The 9287-nt window shown below is 43.6% G+C and overlaps 1 protein-coding gene across 7 annotated transcripts in view; it reads left to right on the top strand.

The window, feature by feature from the left end:
• Nucleotides 1-9287, top strand: part of LOC144138102 (prominin-1-A-like) — a 61617-nt gene continuing 52330 nt past the window's right edge. For 2 of the 7 annotated variants that reach the window (XM_077670202.1, XM_077670196.1), the window contains exon 1: nucleotides 1-731. The gene's annotated coding sequence lies outside the window, so the exon portion shown is untranslated. Of the gene's footprint in view, nucleotides 732-793; nucleotides 1260-9287 lie in introns of those variants that run through there. The other 5 variants (XM_077670201.1, XM_077670195.1, XM_077670197.1 and 2 more) reach the window with 4 other exon arrangements.

The following is a 9287-nucleotide window of genomic DNA, read 5'->3' as shown; positions in this document are numbered from 1 at the left end:
AACCACCGTCGACACTCACAAAAAATGGCGGCGCCTACGCGCTTGCTGTGATGTTTTCCTCGTTCGCGCGTGAGCCCGTACGAGGTCATCGGACGCCAAACCCTCGCTGCCGAAGCCCCGTAAAAACGCGTATTACCGGCCGCTCCTGAAGCAACAACGGTGGACCTCTAGAGCCGGCGCCCCGAAGCTCAGAATCGGATACAAGCGCATCGGCGCTCCGCCACAAGAACGTTTGACGTGCCCAAACCTGAAACGTTGCGCCGTGAGAGGACATCCCTCACTTTTCATTCCCTTCGCAGCATAACCCGAGTAGAGTGAACTACCCGAGGAAGAAATGTCATCGACACGGGGTTTTTCCCCGTGGCCCAAACCATCGTCGCAGCACCGTTGTTCGGACGTGCCCGCGACTTCTTGTTACTACGGCTCGGCGCTGGATGAACTCTCCGCACATCCGCTGCGTTGCTTCAGCTCCTAAATTGCTTCCCCCGACGAGCAGTCGAGTTACTTCCTGATAGCGCCAACGGCCCGGAAAACGACAGGCTTCGCGTTGTGCGGACCGTTGCTTCTTTGTTGGTGTTTTGTTTTGCGTTGACGTCGTCTTCGCCGGAGAAGACCCGACCCTGCTGGCAGCTTCACGAAGAAGACAGGCGAGGGTAGCAAAAAAAAGTGTCGAAACAGGCATGTAGCGAACATCACGTCACCTTCGCAGTCGACGACTGCACAAAATAGCGGTGAGTCGTCGTCGCTGACTTTTTGTGTGCGTCTACATGTAAATACCGAGCCGTACGCGGGGTTGTTGTTTTTGGTTTCGTGCGCCGGTCGGGTTCACGCATACTTGCGCAAAACAAAACAGCCAACTTTGTTTCTTTGTTTTTTTCGCGGGAGTTGAGGTCACCGGCGCTTCGGAGGAGGTAGCTTCGGGCGCGCGCCTTTGACAGCTGACCGGGCCTGTTTCTTCGAACTCGGTCGGTGGTAGCGCCCTTTCGGGGGCATTCCAGCGAACCGCCGAAATGCACACCACTCGCGCTGTCGTTAGCGGAGCGGTATCGGATATCTTATCCTGTCGACGGTGCGGCGTCTCTATCGTAGCTAGCGAATCCTGATAACTGCGGAAAGAAGAGAAGGGAGAGGGCTGCAGTAGCGGGACGGTTCCTGTGTGGATATGACGTGTTTAGCGAAGCTCCTCCGTCAATAACGTCAGGTGGGTGTTCTTGGACTATCGTGCCGGGGAGCTCAACCACGCCTGGCTGTTCGGGACGGTACGTTACGTCATTATTCACGAGCGCTGGCCTTGTGTCCCTTGATGGTCTCTGATCACGATTGTCGTATCATTTCGCTAATTCATTGATGACTTTGCGGGCGGGTGCGGTTCGGTATCGAACGCCGGCTGTCTCTTAGCGCACGCTTGGGCATCGTGCATGACTTTGAGGTGCTCGTTATTTGGCGCAGTGTCAGCCAATGTTTCTGAGGGGTGTTTGAATCGAGAATTTTTCAGAAACAAGTAGGATAGAAACGTGTGATGAACAAACAAAACTCGCTTCGAATGTCGAATTGAAGATGGAACATTTTTGTCGCTATATTGTCGTGTTTTTTGAAACATGCGAAGTGTTTCTCTTAAGCCGCAGTAAACGCGAACGATCTTTAACAAGCGAATTTGCGTTTCCATGTTCGCTAATTTGTAACATTCACTATCAAACAGCGAGCTTTTTTAGCTTTCTTTTCCCTTCATAAGTGACCAGTTCAGAATGGTTTCAGAATACCGTCGTAAACTGAGTACTCAAACATGTCGAGTATACAGTTATGTAGTAAAATAGCAGGAGAATTCGGAGTTTCGAAAAACATGTGGTCATACATTATGGTGCTATATTTGTAACTACATGGATTGATTTGATTTAACTGTTGGGACAATTACTGGCACTAAGATAATGGTGTTTCCCGGTGCGAAACTTGCCAGCACCATTCTTTGTCGGTACATACTCTGACAGTGAACCTTTTCTCAGAAGAACCACATTTTAGATCATTGTTAGGTACTTCTGAGTACTCGTAGACTTTTGTGGTTGGATCACGGTACTCTCGATGGATGGGCGTGTGAATTATTACAATACATAGGCAAAGAAATAGTTTAGGACCATATTGTTCGCCAAGCTATCAACAAATCTAGCTCGTAGGAGAAATACCAACTGAAAAACATTGTTTAGATATATGCTTTAAAAAATTGGCAGAAAAGATTTTCTCAAAGAATTGCTTCCTTTTTTTACTGTTTGGACTCAAGAAAGCTGTCTCTTTGTTTTGTGGGCCAAACAAAAACAAGCTTAAAAAGGTACATTTTTCTCTTTTTTTTTTTCTTCAAATAAATTTACTTGCATTAAGTCGGTGGTTAGAACGGGTGGAAATGCCAAGTTTGGCTGTTAGCTATGTTCCTTGTCTGGCCTTTCTTTGTATTGCATTCCTCCCACTTTTTTTTTTTCTTTACATTCCGAAGAAATGCGTTCGCTAGACGTCATCACATCCTTGCACAGAGGAAGGGGCGTGTGGGTTTCTGCCTTAAAGGAAATAGTTGCACTTCCTGCCTTCTTGGCACCTTATGCCTTCCTTTTATTATTTTTTTTTGTTCCTGGTGAATCATCACTCCCTTCAATTTGGCATCCCCACTGCCATTAGTTCTCAATGCGCATTTATAATGGGGGAGGGATTAAACACACCTGTCTTTGGAACCTTGTCTCACGCACATACACGTATGTGTGCAAAATACTTTTTTCCTAGTTTGTAGCTAAATACACCATAAGCAGCGGCAGAATCCTTCAATGCTTTAAAGTGGTGAGAGCTTGCAAGCAAGTAGCATAATTTATGTATCTACAGTGCCGCGAGTCTCCACTGACGCCATAACAGGTGGGCACGACAATCTGTAGATACAAGCAGCACTTTTAATAAATTAATGAGTGAACAATTTGTGAAGGCAAACCTGTGCTTTACACAACGGCAATTGTGTATTATATATGTATGTCCACATTTGTGTTGGTTTGAACGATCAAATAATAAGGGCAATTTAAACGTTAAAGTTGTCATTTTCAATTCTTGGTGCGAAATGACATAGTGGCCAGGTGTTAGTGGTGAAAGGCATTTAAAAATTGTTTCTTTTATAAATATATATATTCATATATAATTTATAAATATGCGATTTATGTAACATTATTTTATATATATATATATATATATATATATATATATATATATAAGATAAACGGTTAGGCTAGTGAAGGTTAAATAGTAAAAAGGGGCGCAATAAAAAACATAAGTTTACTTCGAAAACATAACTTTACATCGACGTTTCGGACGGGGACCGTTTCGGACGGGGACCGTCCTTTATCAAGATAAAGGCCCGTCCGAAACGTTGATGTAAAGTTATGTTTTCGAAGTAAACTTGTTATGTTTTTTATTGCGCCCCTTTTTACTATATATATATATATATATATATATATATATATATATATATATATATATATATATATATATATATATATATATATATATTTTTTTTTTTTCACGGCCGTCCCGCTTCAAATCCTGAACCTTCGTTATTCCCTTCCTGCAAACATTGGACCCCACCAACCCAACGGGATAAGTTCCTTGATATTTACATTAAAGCAGTGCAGCAGGATGTTATCGAAAGCTACCAAGGCCGCAGATCTTTCCGCAGAAATCTTTCTAGTAATGAAACCGCAGCTATTGATAAACTGAGAGAGCGTTGTGATATTATTATTAAGCCTGCCGATAAAGGAGGCGCCATTGTTATAATGAATACCAGTGACTATGTCAATGAAGCCCACAGGCAACTTGCTGATAATTCTTTCTACAGGCGCCTTGATTACGACCCAACGCCAGAATTCAAAGCCACAATCGAAAATACTCTTAAGAGCCTCTTAGAGACAGGGAATATAACTTCGAATCTTGCTAAATCGCACCTCCCACTCAGCCCTGTTGCTGGTCGTTTTTATCTGTTACCCAAAATTCATAAAAAAGAACCCGGGGCGTCCCATTATTTCTGGAATAGGCACTGTGACAGAGAATCTTTCACGCTTTGTTGATAACCTCATTAACAAAATACCTCCAACTCTGGCGTCTTTCATGAAAGACACGAATCACTTCCTATCTGATATAGCCGATCTTAAAATTCCGCATGGTTCGCTTCTTGTAACTCTTGATGTGGCATCGCTTTACACTAACATCCCGCACGCAGACGGTATAAAGGCTGTTCTTAACTTATATGAACGCTCAGATGATGACAAACCGATTGACAGGTCCGGGCTAGCAACAATGCTGAAATTAATACTTGAACTAAACAATTTTCAATTTTCCGATGAACACTACCTTCAAGTAAGTGGAACTTATATGGGCACAAGAATAGGCCCTAATTATGCAAGTATCTTTATGGGTGTCCTGGAAGACAAATTTCTTGCCAACCGCTGCCTTCAACCCTTTTTCTACAGGCGTTTTATCGACAATATCTTCTTAATTTGGCAACATGGGGATTCTGAGCTTTATTCCTTTATAGCTGATTTTAATAACGCCCACCCGTCTATTAACTTCTCGCACAATATCTCAGAATCTACAATTGACTTTCTCGACGTAACCGTGTCCCTAGTCAATGGAAAATTGTCGACTAAACTCTATAGAAAGCCCACTGACAGGCATCAGTATCTGCACTTCGAAAGCTGCCATGTTAAACACAATAAAACTAGTATACCATACAGCCAAGCTCTTCGTTTCAAAAGAATATGCTCTGAGCAATCAGATTTTGTTGATAACTGCGGCAAACTCCGGGAATCTCTAATCAAGCAAAACTACCCTCAAGAATTAATTGACGATGCTCTGAAGCGTGCGGATTCCCTGGACCGCAAAACACTTCTCCAACCGCAGAATAACACAACGGCTGATTCACAACCCAATCTCGTTCTCACCCACTCTGCGTCTGCGCCGAAAGTCACAGGTATTTTAAAGAAGCATCATAATATCCTTATGCAAAGTCAGCGACTTAGAAGCATTTTTAAAGAGCCACCTCGCGTAGTCTATCGCTGTTCAAAAAACCTACGGGACATGCTGACCTCTTCCACGATCGCATCGCCATCTTAGCATGGATGTTCTCCTTGCCAGAAAGCTCGTTGCAAAGTGTGCGCCCATATGACCACGTCACTAACGGTAAACAGCACAGCTTCTGACTTTTCCTTAAAAATTAAAGGCGATTTTAACTGCGATACGTCGAATGTAGCATATCTCCTAGAGTGCTCAGTCTGCGCACTCCAGTATATCGGCCAAACCGAGACGTCTTTCAGGCTCCGTTTTAATAACCACCGGGCGCACGCATGTTCCTCTCCTGGGCTTCCTTTGTCTAAGCATGTAAATATTCCCGGTCACTCTTTCGAAAAAATTAGGGCTACTATACTGGAATCAGGTTTCCGTTCGCATCACGAAAGGGAAGTGCGTGAGTCTTTTTTAATTCATAAATTTAACACAGTCAAACGCGGTATCAATGAAAGTGTAGGAACGTTAACGTGCCTCTTGCCCTGATATGCTGGCGTCATTGCATTATCCCTATTGGAACCGTAGAAGCAGAGCCACCATTTTCAATGCGGCTTTACCGATTCATTTGTTTGATTACGCGAACGGAAGCGATATGAAATGTTTCCAGAAACGATGACATCTTTTCTTTTTTATATCTCCATACTGCTCCTGATGTGTTTGCGTATTAAGTGCTAAGCTGTAATCCCCGAACGTTATCATTTTCTTTCTAAAGGGTAGTTGCTGATCCTCCCTGATCCGTTCCGATATTCCGTACAAGTTCTGTATTTGAAAACGTCATGTTAATTCACACGTGTACAAACACCACGTGTGCTCTTCTTATTTTATTATTGTTGATTTGTATCTGCAAAGTGGCAAGACTATTCGTCAGCCTTTATCATTTCGTGCCTATATATTCAGCTCGCTCTGACGAAGACCGGACCCCGGTCGAAATGTTAGTTCAGTCATCGTTTTCATACGTGTGTCTACCCTCTCGTGTATTTTTGAAACCGAATCCCGGAACTTATTCATCGATATATATATATATATATATATATATATATATATATACATACATATAATAAACATGTAAAATATATAAATCATAAGTGATTCCATTCTGTGAAGGTGGATGACCAGTGAAGAGTCTTTTTATCACACGACATAGAGGTGACGCAACATTAAGGTGAAAGGTATGGAAATTTTCATTCTCTTGACCGTTGTCCGCAGTTATCCCTAAGGAAGACCCATATGCACTTTTTTTTACTCTACTGTTATCTGAAAATAGGTGCCTATTACAAACTAATATTTTCAAAATGCATATCCAAGTGATGAGACGTGTTAGCTTGAAGTCCAAATCAGGTTTCAAACCGCGTGTAGTTTTGGTGGTGATTGCATGTCAATAGCACATGCAACAGGACGTCTGTTTTGCAACGCCTCACACTTCGAAGACATTTGGAGCCTTGGGAGTTTTCGTTCGCGGGCATGAGAAATACATGGCACCTCAGCCACATAAGCTCCGCTCAATATACGTGGGCTCCTTCGCCAAACAAAGCTTTACTGTAGCATAATTTTTTTTCTCCACCTCTGTCGCTATTGTGCTCTCAATCTCTCAGTCGTTGTCTCTCTGGCCCAGTTACGCTCGAGCCAGCTATTGTATTCTGTACTTACGAAAGAGATAAAGTCCTTGTCATCCTGATGTCCTATATGTACCTATCCCCCTTCCCCAGTCGTACTTCCTGATGATGTTGAATTCATGTTATCCGTACAAGAGTGAAGCTTTGTTGACATTGAATTGCTTTCTAGTCGGCGATTGTCTGCGTGCCTTGCTTTTCCTTGGTTCTCCCACTGCCTTTTTTTTTTTTGCCTTTCAAGATTGCGATCCATCTAGGCTCTCCCTCACAGCATCTGCTAATCTGTTCCTCAGTAAGGCGTCGTTATTGACCTAAGCAGCTGACAGTGAGCTAAGCTAGCATGATAATGTAACGTTATCAGAAGCGCACGTGAGAAGCTGACCAAAGGCAAAGATTTTTTGCTGGATGGCTCTTAAATGCAGCGGAAAAGATAGTGGGAGATTCGAAAACGGCCTCCTGCTGTCTGAGCATTCTGTCCCTTTGCACTGGTTGAAGGCTGAATTTAGAAGTATTGGGCAAATTGGTTGATATCAAATGCTTCAGTTACACACTGCTCTACTGGACGTTTGGATGGGTGCGACCGGGAGTCGACCAGCAAAGAAGCTGTGTGCTAAAGCAGACTGCGCAGTTTCTTTTTGCGATGTGCTGCGTGACAGTTGCATGATAAGATGCCTTGCATTAACGAAATTAATGATGCATTACATTAATGAAGCATCGGATCAATGAAAAGTGTCAACAGAGCCAGCAGGCAGTGTGGTGCAAGGACAGGGCTTGTGTATTTATTTATTTTATTTATTTAAATACCTTAATAGCCCAGAAGGCATTACATAAGGTGGGGTACATACAGGAGGTTACTAAAGCATCAGTAAAACAACATGTCAGGGAGTAATACTAGTAATCAGACTGACCAATAGCACAAGCAACACTGCTAATAACACCGTAAGTAACAAACACAGTAAGCAGTCCGCCATAACAGTAAACATGTTTCAAGAAATAGCAATAAACATTCTCTACGCATGCGTTACACATTAAATGTCAATGGTGGCTACAAATTATTGTCAACTTCTAAGTAAGCAAGTAAGTACTGAAGATTGAAAAGGGGAGGGTTCAGTAATAGCGACGATGTTTGAGGGCAGCGCGTTCCACTCGTTTATGGAAGGTCGTGAAAAAAGCTTACCAAATTGCAGAGATGTTCACACCACGATGTGTGAACACGAGTTCAGAAAAGGCAGAAGAAAGGCACTGCGCACTCTGTCGTAATTGTGAGCTTTTTTGCTGTCCGTAAAAATGCAATACTCGGTTCGGATGTCTCCAACTACGTAGTACCACAATTCATCATCATCATCACCAGCCTATCCACTGCAGGGCAAAGGCCTCTCCCATGGATCTCCAATTATCCCGCTCCTGTGCTAACTGCAACCAATTTATCCCTGCAAACTTCTTGATCTCATCTGCCCATCTAACTTTCTGCCGCCCCCTGCCACGCTTGCTTTCTCTAGGGATCTTGTTACGTACCCTTAATGACCAACGGTCGCCTTGCTTCGCATCACATGCCCTGCCCACGTCCATTTCTTCTTCTTAATTTCTACTAATATGTCCTTCACACGCGTTTGTTCCCTGACCCACTCTGCTCTCTTGTCCCTTGAAGGAGTGCTGACACGGAAATTTTATGTTCCACTTTTATTGCTTTTATCGATGCTTAATGGTCTGGCGAACCCGAAACGCACTTTAAATACTTCAGCGCACGATAATTAATTACACTGAACGGCCTGAAAATCGTTTGTTTCAAATTCCCGCGCTGCCTTACCTCACCGCTTTTTGCCGACGTCAAAACACTAGAGGCCGGTGGGGCGTTGTTTCGACAGCGCCGTCGCCGGAGCTGAACGCGCTCGCGGTGCCACGCGCCTGAAGTGATGTCACGAGTTTTTGATGAGCGCTGCCGCCTCACTTCTTTTGGGTTTCACAGGATGAAGTCGCGCTGATGTCCATTTGCTGAGTGCCGCTCCGCGCGCTGCTCCGTCGGCGCGATAAATGAGGTCCAATTGAAGTATGTTCTTCGCGTCGCAGGCCGCTAATATTTCACCCAGGGTATTCTGTTGAGTGAAGGAAGTGAACTGTGCAATAATATTAACGCCAAAAATTGGCGTCAGTTACTCCTTTAACGTTACACCTATCCCCTTCCGTTCCATTGCACGCTTAGTCGTCCTCAATTAAAGTTGTACCCTCTTAGAGAGACTCCAAAGTGAGCGCCATGATTGGGCGAGTTTATTTGCCACATTCAGAGCTCCTTCCAGGAGCCCGTTAAGCTTTGTAGGCAAGCCTTTGTGTTGAATGCAGCAAGTTTGGTGCGTAGAAGGGAACCATGAATTGGCACATATTGAATACATCAGGTTGCTACCTTTATCTTAAACTACATTTGCCTGTCTTTAGTTTACACCTTACCTGATTCTCGTGCATCGCTTTTTTCTTTTTTTGGCTGCCCTGTTATGACTGCACAGAAAAGTGCAATGTGCGATATCCTTTCCTTTTGAATTTACCCTGTAGCAGAGATCGTGCGTGGCTATAAGGCATGCAGAAAGAATTGCTGAGGAGCTTGTT

Source organism: Haemaphysalis longicornis, unplaced genomic scaffold (genome assembly GCF_048455015.1).
Source record: "Haemaphysalis longicornis isolate Haplotype H1 unplaced genomic scaffold, Haemaphysalis longicornis Haplotype H1 scaffold_5, whole genome shotgun sequence".
NCBI classification, from domain to species: Eukaryota; Metazoa; Arthropoda; class Arachnida; order Ixodida; family Ixodidae; genus Haemaphysalis; species Haemaphysalis longicornis.
This window is presented reverse-complemented; position numbering and strand designations above follow the sequence as displayed.